Consider the following 25,073-nt stretch of genomic DNA (forward strand, 5'->3'; position numbering starts at 1 on the left):
GTCCGGCCAAAATACGGGTTTTGTCGCTCGAAGTACCGAACTAAAGACTTTTTTCCATTTATTAGCCATCAGCAAGAAATGTATGCAAAGAGATTTTAAATGGAGGGTTGGGTTTTAATGGAGACTTCGGTCGGTGAACAGGGACAAAATGCCACTCATATCATACTTTTATGTCCGTCTCTATGTGTGTCCCGAAGAGTTAACATGACTACCACCACCTCTTTGGAACTGAATGTCCCTCCGTTCAATTATCTGCAATTCACCAGCGGTCCGGCAATCCATTCCCTCCAGAGGAAATATTGAGTGTGTGAGTGCGTGGAGAATCGAGGATTGACGGAGAGGTGGGGTAAGCGATAGAAAGAGAAATAAGATAAGGTCGTCAGCCCAAACGGGCCGACCCGCTTCATTCGATCGGTGAGCTTTCGCGGCCTATCCTTCCACGGTGAGGATAATCGCGCAACAGACCTCCTTATCCGCAGTTTAATTACAATTTCCTCGCGCTTCTCCCCATTATCCTCGAAAGCGTCTCTCACTGGCTCCACATTGAGAATTCCACTCCCGCTAAATTCGTCCACTCCATTCCGACGAGGATGACGACTGACTTCGACGGACTGCTAGATGAGCTAGGACACTTTGGCCGCTACCAGCAGATCAACTACCTCCTTCTGTTCGTGCCTCTCTTCCTGTTCGCAACAGTCGTACTGACTTTCTCCTTCGCTGCCGGCGAACCGGATTACAGGTCAGAGTGCTTGGGAGCTACGTTGGTGACCATGACCATAGGTCCCCGCCATGACCATGACCGTTGATCGGCCATGAGAAATTGAATAATCGAGGATAGAAGTTCATAACCGAAATGTACGATTTTATGAAACGTTCCCAGAATTTATTTTAGATTTCAGGTAGTCAATGGCTATTTTTATGAATGTCCTTAGAGTGAGAAATATTTCTTTAGCTTGCCTATGAGATTTATAAAAGGTAATAAGAGTAAAATTAATTTCACTAGATCACACATAGAAATCCATAATGTTAGTGTAGGATTCTTGTCATCTAAGGGAATAGAAACCAGCCCTAGGATATAGGCATAAGATGTTGAAATAATTATTTTGATTTAATAGGATTAACTAAATAAATTAATGCTCTTTCTTCGTATAACTTTGATCAAATGATGTAAAATGTAAAATAGACCTTTGTAGTATTTTATCGGCGTCCAATATCCATCGGATATTTTGTCCCTAGTTACTTCTGCCAGCCTTAATCTTCTTCGTTGCATGCTGTGTGAATTTTTGGGTACCAGAACTTCCTAGGATGGAGTGAAGAAATGAAGAGAGTGTTGGTGCTTTTTCCATTATTGACACGAATAATCAATATTTTCGTTGTGACTTCATTCATTAAAATGCTAATAGCAGTAAAGGTAAACTATTTATTATATTGCATCTCTTTAATGCATATATTTAATGAAGTAAAATTCATATACATGTTTAAATACAAGCATCATAAATTTTTGTGAATCAGTCTTGATCCTACAAGAAAAAATAATGCAATAAATGTGATTTTTTCGGGTACTTGATATTCCTGGGAAACCATAACCTACACAGGGATAGGAACTGACCCCACACCCTGATAAGCGAATTCCACGTTTCGGCGGTTCTAGTACTGGGTGAACTCTGACATTACCTACCAAAACGACCTTCGGGTTGATTACTGTGTTTATTATTATATTCATGAATGTATCCAAGCCACGTTTTTATGACGTTGAAGGGTTTATAAGAACTTTGGCAAATACTTTTCCTCCATTAGGGAAAGTAGCCATTTTAACAGTGGTACGAAGGTTGCTTTTTATGATACGAGGGTTGCTATTTATGATACGAGGGTTGCTATTTATTATTTCTATTTGTGTTGACCCTTGACAACACTAAATGCTTAATAAAATGGAGTTAACTCGTGAATACTTCCGTGCGATGATTTTTTACGACCTTCGACGTGGATTATCAAGACAGGAGTGAATCGATCAACTTACTTCCACTTTTGGTGGTGAAGCCACATCCTTCGCTGCGATGAAACGCTGGTATAACGAATTCCAGCATGGATGCCTTTCGCTCAGCGGCGAAAGCCGTGAAGGTCGTCCAAAATAAGGGGTTGTACCAGAAAACATTGACGCTGTACAAGAATTAGCAAAGGAAGATCGCCATTTGACTAATCGTGGATTGAGGCATCCTCGGAGATTAGTATGGCCAGCATCAATAGGATATTGCATGAACATTTATATGCGAAAAAGGTTTGTTTGCGTTGAATCCCGGTAATTTTGACAAAAGCTCAGAGATTTTTGTAAGCTTTCACATATCGGCTGAAACGACTGCCTATTTTACTGGCCAAAACGCCGAATTGATGGGTCATCCTCCGTGCAGCCCTGATTTGGCATTATATGACTTCTTTTCACTCCAGTTTATCAAGAAAAAATTGCGTGGCTTGCGTTTTTCGTCGCCTGGAGAAGCCGTTGATGCATCCGAAAACTATGTTTTGGAGGTACCTCAATCGGAGCGGAAAAAGGGTTACGAAAATTAGTTCGAGCGCACACAAAAAGGTGTTGATTATCATTGTGAATACTTCGAAAAACAATAAAGCCATTTTCAACAATAAATACCTCTCTTTTCTTTATTAGGCTGAAAATATAAATAGCAACCCTCGTATAAGATGTCATTTTTCCCACGAACGATGAAGGATCGGAATAACGTTATCCGATCGCGCTAGGGGAAAATTATTCTCCGTCAAAAGTAGTCTCATGATAAAACATCCCCTACCGTCCACCCTCGGATTATCTAGAGAGGTACAATGTAATAAATAATAATAAATAAGGGAAATGTTTTCATGTGGGATGGATGCCAATCAATTTCCAGGGAACGACCATTCAAACAAGTCACAATTGCATTATCAGGAACGACCACAGAATTTCACATTTCGGTAACATCCCGGGGGGAATGTAGAAACAATACTTTTTGAGCAGTTTAGGTAATCATTACACCAAGTGATCCTTCGACAGGTCGAACGAGAGCAAATATGAGTGTAGTGGATTTGCCGTGTTTTAAACCTCCGTCATTCATCTAATTGCTTTTATACCGTGTGAATATATTTGACATTCGACTTGTTTTTGTTTTTTAATGTGTATTTGACCAATGTGGTTAATATCCTTCTACCGGCTATCCGTGGCTTTAAACGCGGTATACCTTCTCTTTTTTGACATCAAATGACAATTTCCCTTATATCCTTTCGGTTTGTGTGTCCGCCAATTTTCGGATGGGTCATGAAACAGTTTCCAAGTGCCATCTCTTGGCAAAAGAATCGGTAACCTTGTTCGAAAAAAACTCCCCCGAGGGCTTCAGTGGTTGTCAAGTTTCCTCAATAGTTTAATTAGTGGAGCATCGGCTCGGCAATTTGAAGGTCCGTAGTTCAAATCCCGGTCAAGGGAAATTTTTCCTGTTAGTGATTCGTACCTTTCTAACAGCCCCACTAACCCTGTGTTTGCCATTGATGCTTATATCATCATCAATTCAAGACTTTGATTGACACATCTGTCAATGTCCAGTCGGAACATTCAACACGCAATTCATCCGTTATTTAACTACGTAATTTCTTTAGTTTTTTACGCTATTTTGTCAGCTATTAGTTTCTTGAACTTTCTCACTCTGGGTCCTGCTAAATATTTATACTTCTCCTTCGCGTTTTCCTCCACAACTTTCTTCAAGTTCACTTCTCTCCCTGTGGCATTTAGCGTGTGTTCCGGGGTACGCCGTATTTCATTTTCACTTAAAAACTGGGATTTTCCCACAAGTTGTCCCACTCCTGAATTTTAATAATATAATAATTATTTGTCGCTGGAGCTATATGGATTCATGCATTGAAGGTTAATTTGCGCGATATTCTCTGAGTAGAAATCAATAATGGTTATGTTTGCTCAATGACGCCTGGGCAGAAGGAATGAATCGTAACCTCTGCCCTACCTAATTCCTGAAGCTCCCGAAGTCTTGATGAAGCATGAAGTAGTAAGAGCTTTGATGAAGCAATCAATTTACTGAGCGAAACCGCTTTTCCTCGTATCTAGCTTCTTATTTTTTTTTAAATAGTGATGCATAAATTTATTCCCATATCCTAAACCTGCGGATTATTCGGGGGGTACATTTCAAATGCTTGCTAACCCTTTTAGTTTTATCGCTCACTGATAGATAATTTAGAAAAATAATTTGATATTTTTCGACGGATGAAATAAAATCAAAAGTTTTCTCGTCCAACCGTAACCTACTTATGTCCCTAGGGAATTAAAAGAAAATATTAGTGATGACTCATAGTTTCTTTCTTTTGCAAAATGATTACTATTCGTCAGTAATTTTTTTGGAATTGTGGGCTTCAAAAGCATCCACATATTACGTAAGCATTTTTTTACTTTACATTGCATCATTTCCCACGGGGTGAGTAAAATACATGGTTGGAGCAATTCTGGAAAATGCTTCCATTTGTATGTACTCTTTGTTTCGTTCGTACTTATCACTGCTTAAGCGAGGTCGTTTTACAAGCGAATCAGCAGTAGAGACACCGCAGTCCAAAGTATGGAAGTCCAAATCTGTTTGAACAATAGCATGCCGAATTCGTGCTTTTTGCCATATATAAGTGTAGCAAGTTTTTTGTTTCTCCAGAAGAGCATCTGAAATGTTTTTTGGATATAAATGTTCAATATCTAAATATTTTAATTATATTACAAAAATTCAGGCTTGTTCCTCCAAACAAACTTGAGGTGTTACATACTTTCCCAGGAAATTTTGTTGAGTTATTGCCGTTCGTTTTTTTTTAATATTCACGCTTCCATTTATTATCAGCAAATTATATATACACTCGAGTTTGTTGCTTCGATCCAGAAAACGCGATCGCCCAATCCAAAATGAATAACATCAACATTTCAGTTGTGAATAACTGATTGAAGAATTTTCCATTTGATATCAAGTGGAAAAGTGCTTCCATCAGTTATTCATCATGTTCGACTTCCACCACATCACGCCTGAAGCTACTCAACATTACAGTTCCTTTGGAACTGTTTATTTTTATTTATCTGGTTTTCCAATTTGTAATTTGATTCCGACGATCATATTTTCAACCCATTTAACCCATTCGCGTTTGATTATTCTACTTCATTTTCATTTGCGAGGGTTCATTTCTTCGAATGCGGTTCATGATGGAATCCCAAAATTAAAATGTAGTTGGGCAGCTACTTAAATCGTGTGGCATTTGCTTCGTAAACCAGTGGGTAGCACGCTGAACTGGTGAATAGAAGGCCTTGGTTCGATTCCTGTATCTTCAGCTTCCCCCAAGCTATGCGATTTCTCCAATGGACACCGTATGAACTAATTTGTGAATTTTGCCCGTCGTGGTGCGCCATTGGACTTAGTTTTAGGAGAGTTCTAACCTCGCCCGTCAAAACAAACCTCTGGATTTGATTACTGCGTTTTTTGGCTTAACCATCAGAGGTCAGATCTCACTTTTCCACCCCATTGAAGCAAGTAGGATTCCTTATTTGTGACTTTTCGGAGCCTATATTTAAGTTTAATTATACACGTGGTGTTGTAGATAATTATAATGGACGAGACCATTGCATCAGTAGCTCACATTGATTAGATTGGGGTGATAGTGACACCAGCTGCTGATGCACTTTGGAACGCACTACAAAGAATTTTCTAATGCAATCCGTCAAGCCTATCTACATTTGACTCATTTTGGATATTCCAATTCGATTTATTTTTTTTTTACTGCTAGTTAGTTCCCAGTGATAATGGTATATTGTCATTTAAAGGACCATTTAATTTAATGATAAAAATCTTTCTTTTTTTTATTTGGTAATTTTTATCAGAAAAGTGTATCGGATCATCGGGTGAGATATCGTAATCATTTTCTTGCCCCTGCAAAACGTAATGATTTTTAATCTTTCGAAAAAGTACAATTTAGCCGAAAGCTTACTCGTGAATGTATTGTTATAGCCGAGCGATCGACCGAGGATTTTCGTTTCTTTTTATCGAAGGAGGAGTTACCTTAAGGTCACTTTCACATGCATGTCAATGGGATACTCCATTACTCTATAAAAAGTTGTGCCGATCATTATTGCCCGAATTAAATACATTTCCGAACAGAGCATTCCTTTCATTTCATCGACGATGGAGTTACCCTGAGGAAACTTTTACATGTATGCCAATGGTGTACTCGATTACTCATACACAGGTGTGCCGATCATCATTGCCCGAATTAATTAAATTTCTGGACACAGTATAACGCAGCGATGACGCACGTTTCCTCTGAAGGCCTGGGAGTAGGTTTAGTGGGAACCACTTCCATTTGTGCCTTCGACTATTCGGGCAGTTGATAAAGGACTTAGGGTTTCGGCATAAGGTGGTTCCTAAGGTTGCCTAACGATACCTTCAGGTCATAAGGCTTCCGCGCGCTGATTCCGATGAATATGTAATTGCGGCTTCTCTTAGTGCTTCCAGGGCTACGACACTGACCCTGATCGGCAGATGCACCCTCACCATCATTTCATAACTTATCAAAAACAAGTAAAACTCTGAAACGGCTATTATTTGGCGGCGGCCAGTGAAAATTATCAATCATGCCCGCCCCAATCCATTATTCCGTATTAACAGCTCGATTTATTTATGATAATATGTCAGTTATGTACACGGAAATTTACCCGTTGTTCACTTGAAAGCAATCGATTGAAAAACAGAAAACGCGGAAGAATAAATGCATATACATAAAAGTTATTATAAACAAGGTTAAGAATATCCCAGAAAACTCAACTTCTTGCGAAGTTAGCGAGATTCATTGTGAAGCGAACTAGGATCTTTTACCGGGAAGGCGCTTCCCACCCTTTCCTTATGTAAAATGGGTGAGGTCTGTCGGCTTCTTTAGCTGGGAAACCCTCTTGCAGAAGGCCCGGAATGGCCGAAAAATGGGTGGACCACTTACACTAGCATGATCATAACCATAAGACTAACACTCTTCTTGCATCACCAAATATTATATCCATGATTTTTACCTTTCGGGTACTTAAATGTTTATTCTTAATAAAACCATATTCTTAAGTGTCTTCCATTCCTTGTGGCTCATTTATGCTTTATGGACATTGCGTATTACTTGACTTCCTTCTCTACTCGACTGTATACTTCCTGATCCTCATTTCATATATTTCTGATATAAAGCACTCTTCCCAGAGAGTAATTTCTTTGATGGCCTTTTATGTTCACCTATTCCAATTGTGCCTTCCGTGTGCATTATTCATGTCTCACGCCTCTACAATTTTTTCCTTTATTTGGAAATGATATCCTCTCTTGGTGTGGCGGTTGGTTCGTCATAATGAATGCCTTCTGTTGCTGAGCTATTTTACTTTGACGGCTTTCCTTCGGGCTTCATGGACTTAAATCGCATGATAATCTGCTTCCTGGGTAGTTGAAAAATTCCACTTGCTCGTCTCTTCCTTTCTTCGTTGCGCAATGTTCCCACTAAATTTCTCTTTTTCCTCTTAGAGACTCCTAATTTTCTTCCCCCTATTGTTTGTGTTATATCCTTGAAATAAGAGTCCAAGGAGTCATGTTTGATTGTGTGCTGTGAATTCGATGTCTTCTGTGAAGTAGAGAATGTTCACACATTCGCTCCACTCACTTTCGCAAACGTAATTTGTGCTTCTTTTATTGTTTCTTCAAAGAATACGTTAACCATTATGGCGATCGCGAAGTCGCGAAATTTTCGCTTAATTGAAGGTTTTACATTTTAGACAGGCCGAAGCAATGGGAATTAAAACAAGAAAATATATAATAAGTAACTATAATTAAATAATGCGTCTTTAAAAAGTCTGAAAATTGGAGTCATTTAAAGAGGAATTATAGAATTGAAATCGGTGTGAAAGCGTTGAAAAATTCCACAGAGTTTTAAGAAATGTACTGATATCCCTATCCCTTTCTCAGATAATAAATACAGGAGATTGATAAGAAACAACTCTATGTAGTAGACATGCAATGCAACTCATGTTGAATGCATTCCATATGATATTTACGGATTTTTTCTTTCAGAGGGTTTTTTTGATGAAACAATCATTATATATGTTATGTATCTTGTGCTTTCGGATTTGGCTGGGTTTCATCATGGACAGAATTTACCTACTAACTGTGCAAAATGTCTGCGGTAATCCGACTTCATTAGTGTGCACCTGTAAATCTTTAACATGAAGCCTTCCTTGAAGAAAGTCGTCTAAAATACCAATATATCATTAATTTATTAAGGGTCTAAGCCATTTCATTCGATCCAAGTTTAGAAAATGATGTTTAATAATGCGCCTATAATACTTTCCGAAATACTTGATTTCCATAATTGCGTCGATTTGACTGATTTACTGTTGAAGTACATGAAGCCTTAATCACGGTTAGGGTAAAAGTTAAAGACTTGCCTTTTGTAAATGATGCATTATATTTTTGTGATAGGTAACCCCCCCCGTTTTACTCGTAATTATATTTAAGTGCATTTAAGAATAAGAATACTGACCATCCTTTTGCGTTCATAATCTTCATATTCTTTTTTGAAACAAATAATTGAGGAAAGTCAATAAATTTCTTTCCTTTAATCTTTATATTGGTAAAATTCACACACCCTCAATTGTAAACCTTGAAACAAATTATACTGCAAAATAACTTTGATAATAGAAAACTTGTTGGAAGGTAAATTGACTTGAAGGATGGTGTCCAATAAAAGAGAAATTCTTTTTAATGAAAGAGAGGCTGAAAATATGAGGTTGCTAGGAGTAAATAACCCGAAGGCCCTTTATGACAAATGGATATTTTAATCATGATGATGAGCCCTGGTGATTTTTTAAAGCAGAGATAATCTTAAAAATCAGTATTATTCTTTATTTAATGTTTGTGCATGTGGTAGGTTGGCATGACTTATACTTTGCATGAGTATAGACAGTGGCTTGGAGGGCATAGCGTCAATGATCTCTCACCTCATAACTAACATATTAAGGAGTTCATAATTTATTGGCTGACATTAACTAAAATTGAATTTCATGAAAAAGGCATGTTCTATTTTCTTTAGAGTTGAGTCAATTTAATTATAGTTTGATACTTTCATTTACTATTTAAAAATCTAGGCATAAGATAAAATAAAATGCAAACCTTATTTAAAATCTTTTCATGTGAATTTCATGCCAACCAAATTTCAAAATTGTAAAACGGGACGGAAGGATGACGTCGAAAAATGAATAGTTTAAAATGGATAATAATTTAAATGAATAATTAAGAAAAGCGTGTATCTGTAAATTACTGTTTATTTTCCCATCGATAACGCGCACCCCCCTCCCCGGACTACAACCTTGACGTGGTGGAAGGGCATGTGCGTTCCGATGACCCCTAGAGCTGTGCTGGCGGGAGTTATAATAATTGCTCCTGGTAGGGTCACCCATGCCAGATAGGTCCAAGGTTAGGAGCCAGACGAAAGGTGGTCCGCGCAGCGTCTGTTCCTCAGTGAGGCGGCTGCAATGGCGTCTGACCCCAGTGGGGCGGCCAGTAAGTGATGGTGTCACGTTAAAAACACTATTGAGGAAGGCAACGGGAAACCACCTCAATTATCATTCCCAAGATTAACATGATGGACAAAACAGAGATTTTGAGTCCAGGCAACTACGGGGCTCGGCCCAATCGGCCGTGTGTCGTGTCCGGCAGCGGGGGAGGCAAGGCTTCCGCGGTCGTCATCCCACGAAACCCTTGCAAGGGAAAACCAGCAGCAGCAGGACAGAAGACACAGGAGAAGAAGACCACATTAGTTAGAATAGGAACGTGGATTGTTAGGACAATGATGAGGACAGGGAAATCGGAGAATGTCAAGCGAGAGATGGAAAGGGGAAATATAGATATTTAAGGTGTATGCGAGGTGATATGGAAAGATAGCGGGGACTACTGGAGTGATAAGTATAGAATAAATTACAGCGGCGGGGACGAGAGCCAACGAGGGGTTGCCATAGTAGTAAATGAAGAGGTAGGGAGATGCGTAGTCAACATAGAGCAGGTAACGGACAGAATACTACTAGTAGAGATAAAAGCAGAACTGACAAACTTGGTTATTATTCAGGTATACATGCCACCGAGCAACCATAAGGAAGAATAGGTCGATAGGATATACAATCCGTTAGAGGACATAATCGCGTGTGTTCCTGCAGGGAAACATTTGATAGTGATGGGGGATTGGAATGCGACAGTAGGCGAAGGAAGAGATGGTGATGAGGTGGGGGACCCCGGTTTAGGCACGAGGAAAGACCGCGGGGAGAAAGCAGTTGAGTTCTGCAGAAGACAGGGGTTAGTCATCACCAACACTTGGTTTAGACACCACAAAAGACGCAGGTATACATGGAAAATGCCAGGTGACTCAGAAAGATATCAGCTAGATTATATCATGGTTAGACACGTTTAGGAACAGTGTGATAAATTCACACAGCTTCCGGGGAGCGGATGCGGACACTGACCACAATTTAATTGTTCTGAAATGTAGCACCCGTTTCAAAAACATGAGGTGGGGCGGCGGGTTAGAAAGTGGAATATAGAAGCGTTAAATATACTGTATAAATACTGTATAGTAAAGAACTTGACCAACAAAGTTAGACATAGAAAAGGAACATGACATACAGGACGATAACTTAGGTCCAGGCATACAGGACAATAAGTTTGATATCCCACGCAGCTAAAATTGTTCTCAGGATCCTTAACAAAAGAATAGAGAGTAAGGCAAATGATTAATTAGGGGATGATCAGTTTGGGTTCCGGAATGGGAGATGTACGCGTGATGCCATTGCAGTAATGAGATTATTAATCGAGTAGTAGTAGTTTTGAGGGGAGGCGACCGACATCTGAGGTCATTTGCGCCATAGGGGATGGATAAGAAAGGATGAAGGGTGGAGAGATACCCGGCGTCGGCATTAGCCTACTCTTTACGAAAGGCGCCGAGGGGTCCGCAGCTTAACGTCCCATCCGACGGACGGCGTACTCACTCAAAGTGCCCTCCACAAAGCACCTCAAGTAGGGATCGATATACCTCTGAAAAATATTCAACACCGCTGGGATTTGAACCCGGGTCCTCTGGGTGGGAAGCCAGTATGTTAGCCCCCGCACCATCTCGATCCCCTTATTAATCTAGAGGAATATAGAACTCAACCAGGAGGAATTTGCCTGTTTTGTCGTAGACTTCGAAAAAGCGTTTGATGGAGTGAATTGGGAAAAGCTAATGAGTATATTGCAGAAAATAGGAATAGATTGGAGGGGCAGGAGGCTGATCCTCAACCTGTACATGTCTCAGACTGCTCAGGTGCGAGTGGGAACGGGGAGTCGGGATGGGCAGTGTTAGGAAGCGGTGTAAGGCAGGGTTGCCCATTATCACTGTTGTTGTTCAACCTGTATGTGGAGGAAATGATTAAGGAGGCATGGGAAGAACCAGAGGTAGGATTGAAAGTGGGCGGGGAATTCATGAAATCAGTTACGTTTGCTGATGACCAAGTTTTAGTCTGCCATTCAGCCAAGAGGTTCAAGCACTGCTGACTGAATGGGAAATTCAGTGCAGTGGGTATGGGATGAAAATCAATATTAATAAATAAAACAAAGGTTATGCGATTTTCTAGAAAGAAAAAGGCTAAGCTAAACATTAAAATAGGAGGGCAAAAACTAGAGAAGGTAGAACAGTTTACATATCTCGGTAGTGTTTTGGGCTAACACGGTCAAAGTAGTAGGGATGTAAGGAGAAGAATTGCGCTAGGCAAAGAGGCTTTCACTAGGAGGAGGGAGTTGATGACAGGGATGTTGAGTAAGGATGTTAAGAAAAGACTGTTAAAAACTTTGATATGGAGCGTAGCTATGTACGGTGCGGAAACGTGGTCATTGAAGCAGGAGGATAGACGTAGACTGGAGGCTTTTGAAATGTGGGTGTGGAGAAGAATGGAGAAGGTGAAATGGACAGAGAAGAAAACAAATGAGGAATTATTAGGTATGGTGTGCAAAGAGAAGGGTTTGTTGGAAGAAATCCTATGGAGGCAGGAAAAGTGGCTGAAGGTGGTATTGACCGGCAGCGGGATGTTGAAGGCTGTAATTGAGGGGAGAATGTTAGGCAAACGAGGAAAGTACAGGAACAGGATAGGGATGTTGGACAGGATGAAGAGAGGAAGTAAGTATGCAGAGATGAAGAGGGTCCTGATGCAGGATAGGTTGCTGGTTTGTGTTTTTTTGTTTTTGTTATGAGTCACAAAATATTTATTTCGAAGTTTTGCCCATTCAAAAACCTACCTTAACTGGTAGATTACATAATAAATAAATAAACATATATATATATATATATATATATATATATATATATATATATATATATATATACCTTTAGACATACTAGTATGTGCAGCATCTATACACTCTAAAGATAACTAAGAATCCCTGGGCATGCTGTATCTATACAAATTAATGATAAATACAAAGTTCTGGTTGCATTTCATACATACAGTGCACGTTATCGATGGGAAAAATAGTACTCTTGAAAATTTTGGGTTTTTTACTTAATAAAACAAGATATCGGAAAGGTAATGTTTCTGATGATCTCATTCTCTTGGCAGGTGCTTGGTCCCAGAATGTGAAAACAGCTCAGAGTCATCCCCATATGCACCCCCATGGTTAAGGGATGCACTCCCCTTTGGTTCTAATGGTAAACCTTCTCAGTGCACCAGATATGCTGTCAATGCAGGGGGTAACTGGACTCATGCAACCTGTCCGGCTGATGGCTTTTTCAAGAATGTCACCCAGAAATGTGACAATCTAGTTTTTCTGGGAGAAGTGGTCACTATTGTCAATGACGTATGTACACTGTATATTACAGAGTTTAACCTTTTCTTTATTTTAAGATGTCGGTTAGCATTTAAGAACCCATGAAATGATGTACATAATTATTGAAGATCCTTATTGATCGGTAATGTTCTGGCAACCTCTTCATTTTAAGCCTGTTTTATTCCCTTTTGTAATGACAATTCTTCATGGATTTTTCATTCTTAAAAGGCCACTAAGCAGCTATTGGAAAGCATCCATTAATTATATCACAGGATGACCATTCAATTGCAAAATGTAGTTATTAAGGGTAATATCATGGCCAATGGGTGTGCTCACCAATGTGCTTGCTCACCAAATATGACTGCAAATGCTAAATGAAAGCAACTTACTGAAGATCAGAAACAGAATGGAAAAGAACTAGTAATTAAGATTGTATTTTCATTTTAGGCCTATAAATGAAACCTTTGGATAGAGTACAAAACCATCAATGATACTCTATGCATAAATAAAAATACGTCTGTAGTTGTACAACATAAAACCCCAGAAAACTTACTTCTCTCCCTCTCGCATTCTCCAAAAGAAAATCAATTTATCTAGCAGTGAGGATTGGGTTAGTTTTGTAGGATAGTGTACAGGCTTCCTATCTGGCAAAAACAAATATATTTTTAAAAATGTTGAATATGAAAGAACTGGAATTTATCAGAGGGCTACTGGCAAAGAGATCATGCATTCGACCCGCAACCTCTACTGGTCTATTTAGAAGTCCTATTGAGCCAGATATTGACTCTTTATGTGGTACAAACCTCTTTAATCATACTTCTTTAAGCTTTCAGCGCATCAAACCTCATCATCATATTTTTTTTGAAGGAACATTTTATTCTTTAGGAGTCTGTTTTCCGAGTTGTTTCCATTATAGGTATATCAGATTCCACTGAAACAGTATAATCTAAATGACATTAACCCATACCAAATTATTCAAGTTCTATTTTTATTAGCACACTTAATGTAACCTGGGACAAACCTTATCAAAGTAATGCTTGTTGAACGTCAATGCTTGGCATTTTATATCAAAAAACCCCTTGCCCTATTATATACTGAAAAATCCATGTACGAGGGCTGCCCATGATTTTATATTACTTAAGTTACCTACGTAAATTAATATCAATGCATGAGCAATCACATGGGCTTTGATAGGTTCCCTCAGTAATTTTCCCGAAGATATCACAGTAAATAAGAAACCTCTTTTCCATTTTCATCAAGATAGTATTTCACTATTTTTTGAATGTCTTTGCTAATGAATTAAAATATTCAATGATTACAAATAAGTTAAATCAATAGATTTTGCACTACACAATTATGAACGAAAGAATAATTACCTAAGAAATCACATTTCGGAACACATAAGTTGCTCACAAATTTTGTATTGTCTCATTTAAAATGGTAAAAGGGAATATATCTATATTTATGATAACATAAACTTGAAAGGGTAATAATTAGAGTAGCTCTGGATAATCAACATAAAATATTTATGATATATGTTGAATAAAAGCAATGAACATATGAATATATAATATATGTTTAATATTGATTATTCCTTGATTAGTAAATCTCTCAAAAAACTGGTATTTTCAATTCGACAATAAACACCTTTCCAACTTATGCATTGTAATCTTTATATTAAGTTATGATAGAAAATTTGAGCAAACAAGGTATGCGTCAAAAACAAAGAAATATGTAAAAAGATGTTAAATGACAGTTTATTAAAAAGAAACATAAAAAAGGACGACGTTGGTCCCATTAGTACTTGACATGGCCCAGAGATGACGGTGTTTGTTTAAAAAAATATCACAGTATTATAAAGTATGCAATCTGTAAAGCATATGCTTCAAGTTTGAAGATGCCACATTGTTTAGTATTCCTTTGGCAGCCATTGATATTGAACATTTTCAGTGAATTGGTGAAAATTGAGAACATTGGTCATGGTGATGTGATACGAAATTGATTGTTTTTGAAAGGCCTCAGCCAACCCTATATAAAAGTTGAACTGGATTCTACTCTGGGTTAGTCTGCTGCTTCATTTACAACAGCAAAATATTGGATAGCAGAGTTTAAACTAGGCTATATGAGCTGTCAATTTGAGCATTGCATTGGTCAACCAAATTAGGTGAAGACTCCAGAAACTGTGAAGAAAATCCACAAAGTGAGACTGGATGATGGTCGACTGAAAGTGCACGAGCTAGCTTGGCATTTCAAATGTGCAGTACATTGCATATTAGCTGAAAATTTTGATATGAGAAAGCTGTGTTCAAGATGAGTGCTGCGTTTGCTCACACTTGAGCAAAACCAGTGTCATTAAGATGTTTCAGTTGAGCTTTTAGCAAATTTTCAGAGCAACAAAGCAGAAGTTTTGTGCCTTTTCATAATCATGGATGAAACAAAGGTCCAATACTTCACACCCATGACAATACAACAATCAACATAATGGATTCAAAAGGGAGGACCGACTCGAGAGAAGGCGGACAGGGTTTCATCTGGAGGTAACGTCATGGCGTCAGTTTTTTGGGATGCACATGGAATAACTTTCATTGACTATCTTGAGAAAGGAAAGACTATCAATGACGAGTATTATGCAAACTTACTGCAACGTTTGAGCGAAGAAATAAAGCAAAAGCAGCCGCATTTGGTTGAGGAGGAAATGCTGTTTCATCAAGACAATCCACAAGCTCAAAAATCCGTTATTGCAATGGCCAAAATTCATGAACTAAGGTTTGAATTGCTACCTCATGCACCCTATTTGCCAGATTTAGCCCCCTTGGATTATCTTCTTTTTGCAAACTTGAAAAAATGGCTAGGTGGTCAAAGATTTTCCAACCTTGAAAAAGTGATGTCAGCGGTAAATGGCTAATTTAAGGAGCAAGAGAGTTCTTATTATAAAAAGGATATCGAACTTACTGAGTATTGCTGGGAAAAGTGTATAGTGGTGAAACTCCACTTTGACCTGAAGACGCTCTTTGAAACACGGGCAAAACTGTTGTCAGTAAACAAACTACGCGGTGACATCTGGAGATTATGTTGATAAATAAATTCTTTTTTTCCAAAATTTTTGTTTTCATTGTTGGGTCAGGTACTTCTGGGACCCTCTCCTATAATCCAAGGAAATGGAATGGTTCAAATATGTATGGGAGGGGGTGAAAGATAATAAAAATAATCTTTTATAAATAATATTCTTTTTTTGTGTAATAGGAATATGGAGAGATAACAACTAAAATAAAAGAAAGAACATCAAATCAAATTAGAATAAAATAATCAAAATATGCCATCTTTTAAATATTTGTCTTGCTAACTGAGAAAACATAAACAGTTGAAAGGTTTGACTAATTGCAAGAAGGAATGTTGGAAACATATTTTAGGATGCAAAGGAAATCCTAAAAGAGCAATAAAGTCACAGGAACAAAGTGATGCTTTTTATTACCATTATAAAGCAGGGCACTCCACTCCAACGATCCTGCATTTTCAAATTGGGAGTTTGAATTAATTACAACAAAGAGCAAAGAATTTGACTTCTGAGGTGGTGGCAGTAAATACTCATTTTGGGAGACATATTATGCTCTCATTGTCATCAAATGTAGACAGTCAAATAGGAGGACAGTAATGGTAATGTTAAATCCAAAAATGTTTCAACCTTTCTTGGCAAAAGATTATGTAGGGATCAGAATTAAGCATTTCAGCAAACCAATTTAAAAAAGTTATGTTAAACTTATACATTGGGAGAATGAGCATATGTAAAACATAAAACATTTAAATATCTTTAGACTGATATGATTGGGTATGCATAGAAATTTGGAGTTGCAAGTTAAAAAATTATAGAGGAGAAACCCAAATTAAAGTGAGAGCATGCACATTTTCGGCAAGGCATGTTTTCTTTTGTTCAACATATTTCATATTCAACATATCTGCAGTAATTTTATTATGAAGACCAATGGTTTTCCACCTTTCTCTCAGTCTGCTTGAGAAAAACTACTGTCATGTATTGATGAAGTTTTTTTGGGCTTTCCACTGGGTGAGGGGTTCCATGTTGCCCTACGTTTCGATGCCAGACTCATGCATCGTCCTCTGGGATGATGACAATGATGAGGACGATGCACGAGTCGGGCATTGAAACATCAGCCAACATGGAACCCCTGACCCGGTGGAAGACTCGAGAAAACTTCATCAAGCATATACACCGGAAAAGCACCAGATCTTACTTTACTGTAATGTAGCTTAATGAAAGCATGGCTAGTGTTAATGGCTTAATATGGTGGAATATAGAGTATTTACAAGTATGCATTCCAGATCCCAACCATCCACTCAAGACAAGATCATATAACTATCATGCTACTTAATGTATTTACAGTTTCACCTTACTTGCCCGGACAACAAATGGAAATTAACATTAATTGGAACAATGCATTTTGTGGGACAATTCGTAGGGCTCCCCATTGGTGGTATGTTGGCAGATAGGTAAGTTGTCTATTGTAGTTGACATATAGTTGGTAGAGGAAAGCATTGACTTCATTATGTTGCTAGCTCATAAACACATTCTGAGTCATTGGGTCTGGGATATTTCCTTCCATATGCAGTGGATTGAGTTCTGATGAGCATTTATATTGAATGTATAAAATGGACATACCATTGGGATGGATCATGTTTTATACCTCACATTCCTCTAGCTCTCCCCTGGTCAAATTTGCAAAAATATTCAGAGAATATATCTCTTAGGTTTCATATCAGAATCTATGGTAAATGGCTTTGAGCGGAAAATGTTGTGATTGCAACAGTGAAAGCAAAATTTATAATTTTTTTCTTAATTATGCTGAATTCGTAGGTAATCTGGGAATTTGGGAGTTCCCTATGTGTATGATCTTTTTTCACCAAGCAATAATTATTTAGTCAATTTTCATGGTGAAAATTCAACCATTGTCATGGATCAGTTCAGCAAGCCTCTGTGTGATGTCTCTGGGCTTGATGTTTTGATTGAATCCTCCATCTTGTTGGTGTGCTGAATGAATGTCCAGGATATGATCTTAATAAAACTGAGGAAACCACAACCCACAAGTTTTTATTCCATGATTTCTGTTTTTTGCTATGCATTGCTGGAAACAGTATCTGCTGAAACTGGATAAAGTTTCATCAGTCAGATCCAAACAAAGTGGTCTCTGTCAACTTCAAATGCATAAATCAAGTATTTCTCTTTCCGTTATCGAATAGTCACATTTTTATTTGTGAAACTAAGTTGATCTTCATACTTTATGCTATGTATGAAAAATTTGAATACATGTACTCTAATGGTTAGGTAGAAATTTGCTATCACTTACATTTGATTACCATATTTCTTTCAATTGTAATCTTCTAGCTTTGAAATGAAATCAAACAAAAGGTGGGGATAGATGTAATCATGTAGGACTTATCAGTTGTTCAGGAGCATCAGGATATATTTTATGGGCTCATTCACAGAATTCATGGAAGAGGAATTTGGCCCGAAGAGTTCACTCAACCGGTGTAGTTCCCATCTTAAAAAGGCTAAAGCAGCAATATATGAGAACTGTAGATTCGATGCTGTTTACCCAAGTACCTCAACTGTAGTAAATCAGATCATCAATGAAAGCATTCAGAAGAAAGCAAATAACACGTAACTTAGGGACTGATAGGTTATGGTTTAGAAAGGGGAGTGGTATGGTTATGCCATAGCAGTAATGAGATCATTGATAGAAAGAATTGTGGAATATGCCAAGAGGTATTTATTTTCATCTTGGATTTTAAGAAAGCATCAATCAGTGTAAATAGGGAACCATAAATAAATGTTTTACAGAATATAGAAGTAGACTAGAGGAATGGGAAACTTATTTGAAACCTGTACTTGTCATGTATTATAGAGTTGTGGGTAGTGGATGGTAAATTTAATTGGTAGTGGATGGTAAGTTGGGGTTGTTTATAGTAGTAATAGTAATGAGAGGAGGTGACCAAAGCTCAGGATATTCGTCTCATTGGGAACATATAGGTTATTTGGGAGGCTTTTGAGATTTGGTTTTGGGGGAAGAATGCAAAAGCAGAACAAGGGAAAACCCCCCATGAGTGGTCTGCAAGAAGAATAGGTTGTTAAAAGAAATTGAAAGTAGTCAGGAAGTGAAGATTGAGGGCGGAAAGAAGGGCAATTGAAAATGGTATGGTAGTAGGGATAGTGTTACTTAGTGAAGTAAAAGGAGGAAAGGCATAGGCCTGTTGGTTGAAACAAAGGGATGTAGAACATACAAGTAAATGGAATTGAAGAATGTGTCACTGTGGTATAGGATGCTATAATGCCTAGTGTCTGTTGACTGATGCTTAAAGGTGTAGTGGCGTTGCTGATTTTTCAAAAAGTCTACCTTGAGCATTAGATTAATGTAATTTCTTATGTTTAAGTTCTATTTTTGGAATTCTTCTATAGATAGCCAAAGCAACTTCAGCTAAACTCACGCTTTATTTGGTTCCCTCCAGTAGATCTTTTATCAACACTTGGGTTAATTTAATTGATACTTATAATTCTATTTTCAGTTAAATTTAAATGTGTAGAGTAGTTTGGTGGCTTATGCCTCATCCAGTGATTATTTTGGTCGAGGGCTATAAATTAGTCTAATGTGTATACATATGTTGTGCATAGTCTGATGGTTCAGCTTCTAGGAAGTGTAAAACTAAAATGAAATATCTTGTATGCCAGACTTTCTCAGTTATTGGATGATGCTAACGTGGCTTTTGAGTATTGGGACATTATGTTCCTCAATTTGAAATGTGATATCTATCAGAATAATGCGAGTGGGCATGGAAATCAACACTGGTGTAAGACAGATGATATTTCTTTTTTTGAGCATTCTGTAATCCCAATGAAATTTTCATCAATCCAACAGATTTGGACGGCGCACAGTAATGGTTGGTGCAGTGATGGGGCAAAATACATGTGGAATATTGAAGTCCTTTGCACCCAATTATTTTGTGTACATCACTTTGGAGTTCTTGGAGGCATTTTTTGGTGGTGCTGTGTTTCTAACAATTTTTGTTCTCGGTAAGCTAAATATTTTTCCTTCTATACTTAAAAGCTATGCATGGCAGGAAGCACTGCATTAGCCATGAATTTTAATTTGAGTCTATATCAGTTGGTAAATGCAATGATCATTGTACAAAAATAATTGTCATATCATTTTGCCACTGAAATGTGATAAGTAAAAGTATCAGACCAAAGAAATATTCCCATGCATTTTATTTCTTCCTCATAATGGCTACCTATTTTTCAATTTCTTCCATAGGTGAGAGTCATTTATTAGGATTTTCCTTTGAGGGTCTGACGTACTAGACTTTAAACAATATACTTCCTGTAAAATGGCTTGTTTATTTTGCAAATGTTACTAAAACTTCCTTGACCCATGTCTGAACACCCATCAACCCACCAGAGTTGAATTAAGTCCCCTATTATGCATCTCTATTTCTAAAATATTTGAGCTACTAAGTAAGTAGAATTCATAATTATTCGTAATTTATAGAATATTTTTTTTACATTTGTCTTCAATTTGAGTTTTACAAATAGTGTAAAAAAGAGCTCTAATGCTGTTATTTTCCTCTTATTACTTACACAGGTTAGAATGTCTTAATATGATTTTCTAATTGCACTACATCTCTACTTTAAAATCACCCTTTATAAAGCATTGTGGATGCGGTTGGTGTGGTGGCTAGCGTACTGCTTTCCAATCCAGAGGGCCCAGGGTTTGAATCCTGGAGGGGACAGATCTTTTTCAGTGGTATCGCAATCCCTACTTTGTGCTTTGTGGAGAGTTCTTTAAGTGAGAATGCCATCTGTTGGATGAGTTATTAAGCTGTGGACCCCTTGGCATCTTTAGTTAAGAGCAGGCTAATGTCCAACCCGGGCTACCCACCACACTGCCTTCTTTCCCATCCACACCTAATGGCGCAAATGACCTTAGATGTCAGTTGCCTCCCCAAAATCTACATCTGCAAGGCATTCATTTTATGGTAATAATTTTATTTAATGTCTCATTTTATGACAATACAAACCAATTCAAATATTTGAACATTTTCAATTTATTGAAAAATATTTCTCCTTGTTCCAACTAAATTGAATCTCCTTAGTCTGATATCATTTCTAAGAAATAAATGAAAGTACAATGTAAGGAACACTTCTGATGGATTTCAACCCTGACATGGTGGAAGGGCTTGTTTGTTATGAAGACCCCCAGGGCTGTGAAATGGGAGCTATGATATTTGCTCCTAGTAGGATCACCAATGCCAGGTAGGCCAAAGGGTAGGGGCGAAACAAAAGGCAGTCCGTACTGTCTGTGTTCCTCACTGAGGTAGCTGTAAAGGTGTTTGACCCCAGTGGAGTGACCAATAAGCAATGGTGTCACATTAAAAACACTATTGGGGATGGCAAGACTTCAGTGATTGTCTTCTCATGAAATCCTTGCAAAGCTAAAGTGACCATAACAGCAGCAAAGAAAACCAAATTATTTAGATTAGGGACTGGCAATGTTAGGATGATGTTGATATGAGGAATATTAGAAAATATAAAGCAAGATGTAGAGAAAGAAAATATAGATGTTTTATGGCCCATTGGAGTGAGACGGAAGGATAGTGGAGATCACTGGATTGAGAGATATCAAACAATATGTAGTAGAGGGGAAGAGAGCCAGCTAAGAGAAACAATTTAATTGAATAAAAAGGTAAGTAGAAGCATAGTAAGGATAGATCAAGTGACTGATAGAATATTACTGGTAGAGAGAGAAAGAAAATATAACCGACGAGATGAGATGATATGAGATGTAGAGAGAGAAAATATAACCGATTAAATTGGTAACTGTTCAGGTATTCCTGCCACAAAGTAATCATCGGAAAGAAGAGGTCACTTGGGTATATGATGAGTCAGAGAATATAATTGCAGGTGTTACTGGTGGGAAACTTTGATATTGATGGCGAATTGGAACACAATGGTAGACCCAGGAAAAGAGGGTTGATATCTATAGGTGGGGGACTACAATTCAGGAGCAAGGAATGGCCATGCAGAGAGAGCAATAGAATTCTGCAGGAGACAGAGGTTAATTATAAAAAATATATGATTTAAACCCTATGAAAGGCATAGGTACGCATAGAAAATTCTCAGTAATTTAGAATGAAGTCAGTAAGACTATATTTAGGTTAGGCATCGATTTGGGAGCATAGTGATTAATTCATGCACTTTCACACAACACATATAAGGAAGACATATTTCACTCACAAATATGCATCAAATCATCTATGCAAGAGGATTAAAAAATTGCAAATGCTGCAGGAATGTAATTTTCATATTAATTATTAATTAAAGTCTTGGGTTCTATATCTGTTGCCCGTTTTAATTATTCAGCCTTCTCAGTGTTATACTTCTTTCTTCTTGTTGAGCTTATTGCTTAGTTATAATCTCTTTTATGCCATCTCTCATTGTCCATCATCCTCAGATGGCAATACCCTTCACCTGTTCATAACCAATGAATTCTAACCGCCACACTTAGAATCAGACTTCACCATATTGTACCTGATATCATTAACCTCTGATCATAATGCTACAACATTAATTTCAGCAACATCACTTTTTTTATCCCTAGTTTAACGGAATACTTATAACCATTTCCTCTTGCAATAATTTCATTCACTCAGCATATTTCCTACCCACCATGTCACATTTCAAGGGACTGATCATCCAAGAATCACCATACCTATTTTTTGATGGGTCAATCATATATGATCTCTATCATCCCTCATGACTTACTTTCTTAGCAGCTTTTGGAAGACCTTAAGAAGTGGATAATTAAAGGTAGGGTGTGCAAGCTATGCAACATAAATAAATAGGTATTTATAATTTTCCAGATAAAGGAATTGTTTTATTCTGATATTTTTCTTAATTTCATTTTCATATTACATGTTACTTCCGTTAGCATTGTTCTTATGGTCGTCGGCTTGATATATTAATTAGCAAACATAATATGCACCCAGTATTCAATTAGATTATGCCAATTCAATTATATACCAGAGGTATATAAAGCCAGGAAATGTATTGTTTGTGGTGGTTTAATTTTATTTATTACCCATATGCTGAGGCCCTTTTGTGCATGGCACAATATCCCTAAAATCAGATGAGAACATCCTTTAATTTAGGAATTGCATTTGCTGCTGATTTCCCCAATTGTTGGCACTATTAATGCACGATAGAATAGAAGAAAGAGGAGATAACATCCACACACACTCTTAATGTAGGACACTGTAATAATATGGCAACTCTCAGTAATGAAATTCTCTCTGTAATCTATGTGTTTCTTTGCTTTCAGCCCTGGAGCTAGTGGGTCCATCATGTCGAGCATTCTGTAGCGTTATTATAAATGTGGCATACTCTTTTGGCTCTGCATATTTGCCCCTCATTGCATGGGCCTTGCCTTACTGGAGACACATGCTGCTTACTCTTTATTCTCCAGCCCTTATCACCATTACATATCTGTGGTGAGTGACTTGTCACTTCTTAAATCCTCTTATACTTACATGCCCTTGTACTATGTAACATAATTATTCATGCTGAGTGCGATTTTCATATTTCTAGTTCTGAACTCAAATATATTATTATTATTTTTGGTATTGTACTGGAGGGACAGTAATCAACCCTAAGGTTGGTTGGGTAGCTGATGATAGAGTTCACCCAGTACTAAGCCCGACGGCGTGTGAAATTCACACATCAGGTTAGGGGGCCAGTTCCTTTCCCTTGCTGTTAATGGTTTCCCAGGAAGATCTAGTGCCCGAAAAATCACATCAGTTGGGTGGAGCAGAGAGCACTCAGAGAGGTTTGCTCAGGAATGGAACCCAAACCCTCCCGTCAATACTCCAATGCTCTACCCATAGACTATTGCCACCCACACTAATGAATATAGTATAATAGGTGTGATAATTTTGAATTTTCAGGGCTTAAAATTTCACAATATGTGTTTAATGTCAGTCGAAAGTGTGTCGAAAAATCGATCTGGGCACTTTTTAACTGAAGTAGAGCTAAATTAAGTTCATACACTAATGAAACAATCACTTCACATTTGTTATTAATTGCTGTAGAAATGATACCATAATAATTTCCATGCAGATTCAAAGTCTGTTCAAAGAAAGATGACACTGTTTGAATAAAAACGTAATTTTATGTAAATCAGCCTTATTGCCTTCAAAACACAGCCCTTGTCTGCGAATGCAACGCTCTCGACGTTTTTTCCGTGTTTCTAATGCCGCGTGGAATGCTTCTTTCGGGATAACCCTATAGGCCTTGAGTACAATTTTGTTGGAAGTCTTCAGTATTGAAACTATTGAAATTGGGTTTCTTTCAAGGTTTCAGATAAGGAAATAGGAAAAAGTCTGCTGGAACAAGATCTAGAGTGTAGGGCAGCCGGGGGATCATTGGTTTGCTCTTTTTGGCCAGAAACTTGGTAATAATCAGTGATATGTGTGCCGGTACATTGCCTTGATTAAAGTACCAAGACCCTTTTTCCACATTATTTGCGTGCTGACCAAACATGTTGTGTGAATTCCAAATCGGTGTACTGCCCATCCTCTGCTTGTCCTTCGGGGACATATTCATAATGAATAATCCCTTCCCAATCGAATAAAAGGATCAACATCACCTTCATGCGCGATCGCGACATCCGAGCATTTTTGGGTCTCGGGAAAATGCCCCCCGACCCCTCCTTCCGCCCACAATGTGCCTGACACGTAGATTCATATCCGAATGCTTCTTAAATCATGGCATAAGTTTAAGTTGCACTTTTGTCAAGGTTAAAACAAAATTAAATGAACGCGGACAACACTTTCATTCTCACTGACACAAGAACGTGTACAGCAAGCGTGTGCAAGCTAGCTGTACACATTCTTCAAGTGCAAGTCGTAATAGGGCTACGAGTAGGGTAGTGTTTTACTTCTCACAGACGCCGTATTAAGGTGTCACATCACTGATTATGTTTCATTTGGCAGTTCGCTCGTAGAGAGACCATTCTTATCTTTTGTGTACGCAGACCTTGAATATTTTTATTGAAAGTTCTTTAATCTTAGATTCAAAATCATTCATTCTATTTTTGATAACCCTTATAATTATTGTGTATGCGGTTGATATAAAGCGTATAT

General features: G+C 37.9%; 1 pseudogene; it reads left to right on the forward strand.

Annotated features, from left to right (window-relative positions):
* Positions 1-590: 590 nt before the first annotated feature.
* The window catches only part of LOC139687641 (organic cation transporter protein-like), a 125,666-nt pseudogene continuing 101,183 nt past the window's right edge, over positions 591-25,073 (forward strand).

The sequence above is a fragment of the Hetaerina americana genome, unplaced genomic scaffold (assembly GCF_022747635.1).
Source record: "Hetaerina americana unplaced genomic scaffold, ioHetAmer1.1.p SCAF_1, whole genome shotgun sequence".
Lineage (NCBI taxonomy): Eukaryota > Metazoa > Arthropoda > Insecta > Odonata > Calopterygidae > Hetaerina > Hetaerina americana.